Below are 5,547 nucleotides of genomic sequence, written 5' to 3'. Positions count from 1 at the left end.
TGACCATATCTGTATATGTCAGAAACATAGTATATAATAGTATGTAGTTCTGAATTCAGTCAGTCGATTTGATCAAAGACACTGATCCATTCAGGAACGAATAAGTGACTGTCTTTTTGAGTGACTTATAAAGTCACAAATTGCTTTAATATATCATAAATAATATCTGATTTTGCTTTTTATTTAAATGTTATCTAAATGGAGTTATCATGTATACACAATTTGAATATATTTTCAGTTTTCTTTTTTTTTTTGAGAGCCTGATTGATTCAACATGATGCATTCTTTTTATATTTTTTATAAACACTAAAAATGATGGTTCCTTTCCAATATGGAATTTAGCCATCAAACAATCTCAAAGACTCAGTATTTGAACGTTTTATAAAGGGAAATAGATGTGACACATCTATTTAAAGTCATGTCTATAAACTGATTCTGCATAAGGGTGATTCCCTCTTCATTTGATGCCTCCGTGAAACCACATAACCAGCTGAATATTGCTTACATTGCTTTGGTAAACTCTTTTAAGTTGGAAAAAATGAATAGTGGGAGAATTATGTCTGAGAATCTGGCATTTCCAATATCTGAACCTTTGCTGTCGTATGAAGCCGCACACACAGCGACTCAAAAAGGCACTTTCGTGATCATTAAGAAAATGATTGCCAATAGTGAGGCATTTGCTGGATGGTTTTACTGGGTTTTCTTGGAAAATGTCTTGTGAAAAATGAATTGATTAATTCAAAGATTTTCAGTAATTACTTCCTCTCTTCAACGCTGCCCTTATCAGGCTGTTGCATTTAAGTTTTCAGCATTGCCAGTGATAAATGTTGGAAGAGCTATACTTCAGCTGCGTGCATCTATTCAAATATCATTGGCTGCTCTCTAATTACACAGCCATGCATAAAAAAGAAATAAAAAACCTTTATAAGAATGAAGATTTCTTTTTTAAATTGTACTATATCAGCTTTATGAAATGCATGTATTTAAATAACAAAAGCTATTAAATGTAAAAAAACAATGAAACAAATCATGAAAAAAAAGCTTTACTAATGACAAAAATAGTATTTAAAATGTATTAAATTTACAGTCTGCAAAGGAAATCAGGATTTGGTATAAAATAATGTCATCAGAATCACTAATACTGGTAAAAAAAAAATCAGCTGATAATTAAACAAATAGTTGTAGTCTTACTCAGGGGAAGATGTGAATCATGTCTTTGTTGCAGTTTTTTGCTGATTCAGGGATAATACACTACGTCTTTGCCATGCAAAGTACTTGCTATTAGATTACATTTCATTTTAAAATGCTCATAATCAGATTACTTTTTATGCAAGTTACTAAATAGGTGTGAAAAACTATCTTCCTCATACTTCAACTGATTATTATTTTGGAAGTCTGGACAAAAATATGCAAGCCTGGAAGACTTTGGCCATGTAATATCGTGTTTTCATGTTTATTAATGTTTGTTCATGTAATTTAGGGATTGCCAAGCTTTTTTTTATACCAAAATTATGTACTTAAGTCCCCATGAGATTTCATTAATTCAACAATGTTTTTTTTTTCTTTTTTCCTTTTTTATCAATATGGCACACAATAATCACATTCAAGTCTATGTGAGTTAGATCAAAAGTAATCTCAAAGTAATCTCAAATTTAAAAAAGTAGTCAAGTAATCAATTAATTTTTAAGTAATCTACCCAACATTCCATATTAATAACTGTGCTGTACATAATATTACCTAAATAGTACTACTGTACCTTTGGAAAGTGTACTACCCCAACCCAGTTGACAGATTTTGTACCTTATTGTCTGAGAGCGTGCATGAGTGATCACTTAAATAAAATAAAACACATTTCCAGAGCTGTGTCGATTACTAGGCCTTTTACTATCATGTAATCCAAACAAAAAGTAACTCTAATTTGACTATGAGCATTTTAAAATTAAATATACTCTAATTACAAGTATGTGATTTTTGTAATGTGATTACTTAACCCAGATTGCATGCATTCAGTTACTACCCAGCACTGCACACCTCCCTTAGCAAGCACTCATAAAAATAGCATTCAGCACACATACTGCAGAATAAGCAGTGTGCTATTTTTCCATTTCAAACATAGTCTGTGTATAGTCTCTTTCAAATATTTTCTACTTCTGAGCAGATGTCCGTGTTTGGGCTGATATTCCCTTTCAGATAACGCAAGCTTCACCCTGAGAGCACCTTCATTCATTGAGAGCGCTCATCTCCACAGTGTCAGACGGCCCTGTCTGAGTCATTAGTATGCCACGCTGCATGCTGGGACACATGATGGCCAGTGATTCTAATAGCAGGCCGTGCCGTGGTGGACAGGCACAGCGCGGCCACACGCTGAATTATCCCACTGACAAAGGGATGCTACTGCACACCGTTAATATGCCAGCGTGGCATCCGCGGGAGAAATGGAGCACGGCACGTGCAACCTGTCTCAGATTCGTTTCTGCCTTTTTAGCCCGTCCTTTATTACCAACGTCTTTTTCCTTCAGCATTTCTCTTAATCACTTAGGCGTATGTTCGCTGTCTCTCTTTCTATCCTCACCATGGGAAAAGCGTTCAGCTGTGGCCTGACCCTTGATGCAGCGCAGTGGGAAACGATCTGAATGAGCAGTTTGATAAGCAATCTAAAGCTAATAGCTCAGGAAATTGAATTAATTGTGTTGCACAATGACATTAAAGTGTTGATCGCCTGTGGTCTCTCGTGCAAATCTACACATTGTGTTTTTCTTTTCCTCTACTGACACGCAGACCCATCTCTCTCTTCTGCTCACCACGGCTGCATTTATTTGATAAAATTACAATAAACAAAACATTGCTACAGTGTAAAATAACCATTTCCATATTATAAAATCTCTTAATTATTCCAGTGTTTTGACCAGTTGCTTTGAATAAGATTTATAATGCAGTCATCCTTTATTCACCATTATGTTGTTCTAAATCTGTATGGTTGAGTTTTTTCCTTTCATGGAATACAAAAGGTGGATGTTGAGGAATTGTACTCAAATGCATACAATTTGCATAAAATTATAATGAATAAATATTCAAAAGCATCATAACAGCATATCAAAATAATCCATATTACGATGCGCACTATTTTAAGTCACCTGAATCTAAACGAAAACTTTGTGTGAGGAAATATTTTCACAGTGCTTTTGAATCCTCTTTAAAAAAAAATTCCTAAAAGAGGAAGATTTTCCTAACAATAGGTCAGGAAGAAAAAATCAAAAAGCATTCTGTTCTTGTCTGGAGCAAAATATAGCATATGATATCACTATCTCTTGTGTGTGTTTTCTGCACACTGGAGAACAGATGGGCAAAAATGTGTGTTCAGATACATCAACCCTCCACTGGCCTCGAGCCGGATCTGATAGTGGGACTGTACTGTATGTACGGTAACTCATATCTCCATATACCCACATCACTGCAGGTTTCTGGAGGGAATATTTCACTCAAAACTGGAAAATCTGACATGATTTACTTAAACTGCAGTGTTCAAAATTAATTCAACATATTTCCAACAACAACATAAATTATTATGATCATAATTAACATTATTATTGGAAAAATATTATTTTTGTTTGTTCCGTAATGTAGGCATCATTTACAATCATTTATTCATATGATTGTATGTATACATAACTAATTTTATGAAGTTAGTATTTAGTAATAATGATAATAATAATAATTATAAATATTTAAACATGAGTGAATTTATATCATTTTTATAACATTTAATATTCTTATTAAATACACACACACGCACACACACACACACACACACACACACACACACACACACACACACACACACACACACACACACACACACATATATATATATATATATATATATATATATATATATACAAATATTATTATTACTATTGTCATTGTTATTGTTGTTATTATTATTTTTTTAATTAAAATAAAATATTAGATTTTTTTTTATATAATCAAACAATTTAGACATTTTTTCATATGAGTGAATTCACTGGACACTTTAGGATACAGAAATTTTCTTTTTTTTTTTTAGGAGTCAGATCAGGCATTTATGGTTCATTATTTACTCACCCTCATGTCTTTCACTTCACTTTTTTTTTCATGCAGCACAAAGAGAGATGTTAGGCAGAATGTCAACAGTGTATTTTTCTTACAACAAAGGTATAGAGTGGCCATTCTGTCAAAAAAAAAACAAACACCTTTTGCACTATATTTTTTTCTGAAGTCATATATTGGCTTTGTGTGAAGAAAACCTGACCTTCACTTTAGTTCTCCAGTCTTATGCACAGAAAAGACCAGTGGGAAAATACATTAAGATATAACAACAGAAGAAAGTCATATGGGTTTGGAACATGATTTTTAGTTTCAAATGATGACAGAAAAGCATTGCTTTGAAACTCACAGGCAGTGGCTGCATCAATGTTCCCACCATGTTTAAATATTCAGGCGGTGAATGAGTAAGTCTGTGAAACAAAACAAAGAAGTGCCCACATTTGCCAAAGCCCCAGAGAGAGCATGTCATGTATACACACGGCATGCCAGCAGAATGAAAATGTGGGGTCTGTTTGCTTTATTCTTCACTGACAGTCTCCTGATTTTGCTTCTTATATTAATCAGACAGATGGTTCAATAATTTTAAGTGGCTTTTTGTTATTTCCTAAGCAGATGAAGAGAAATATATTCCAATATTTCAGAAATCTCAGAAGAATACACCAAGATAGCAAGAATAAGCTGTACCTGCAGATCTTGTTATACAGTTTATTAGCCAAGATGCAGGTCACAGCGTATGGAAAGATTTAGTTTTTTGTTGTTTTTCCCACTATGGTAGTTGATGAAAGCTGATTTATTTATTTTACTGATGCATTTGTTCTGAGATGATATGAAGGCAGAGGAAAAGTACATCAAATGAACATTTCATATGTATTGTTTGACTTTCATGTCCCTCAGTAAATTGATTCCAGGCTCATATTTTCCGTTCTACTTGCTTGGGTTTGTCAATACCTCGTATTGTGCAAAGGCCAGTTAAAGTAGTTTTATTTTTTTTAAGTTACTGTCTATTTTTTGTCATCTAGTTCATATGACTAGAGACCATGATGGTCTAACTTTGATGAGTTTTCATCTAAAATGACTATTAAATCTGAAATTCTACTGCGTTGCTTTGATTTAAATAACCCTGTTTTGCAATACACCTCAACATTTATTTAGTGCTGTCTGCTACAGCAAGCACCACTCTTACTATTGGTCATATTAAACAATCCCCTAAAATGAAGTATTACACTTGCCATGTAACTATTATTAACATTTTGTGGCACTGAAATCAGGATGAATCAAAAATATGGCTTGTCTATATTGTAGATTGTATATGAAAAAGAAATGCAGAATTGAAAAAGTGCTAAACAAATGGTAGCATTGTTGTCACATGATCTTATTATTTAATACATATATATAGTGCAGTGCAGTGTGTGCTCTGGCTGTGTACTGCACATGTTGGCAAATGCAGTATATCACTCAGGTATC

The sequence above is a fragment of the Carassius gibelio genome, chromosome B25 (genome assembly GCF_023724105.1).
Source record: "Carassius gibelio isolate Cgi1373 ecotype wild population from Czech Republic chromosome B25, carGib1.2-hapl.c, whole genome shotgun sequence".
Classification (NCBI taxonomy): Eukaryota; Metazoa; Chordata; class Actinopteri; order Cypriniformes; family Cyprinidae; genus Carassius; species Carassius gibelio.
This window is presented reverse-complemented; position numbering follows the sequence as displayed.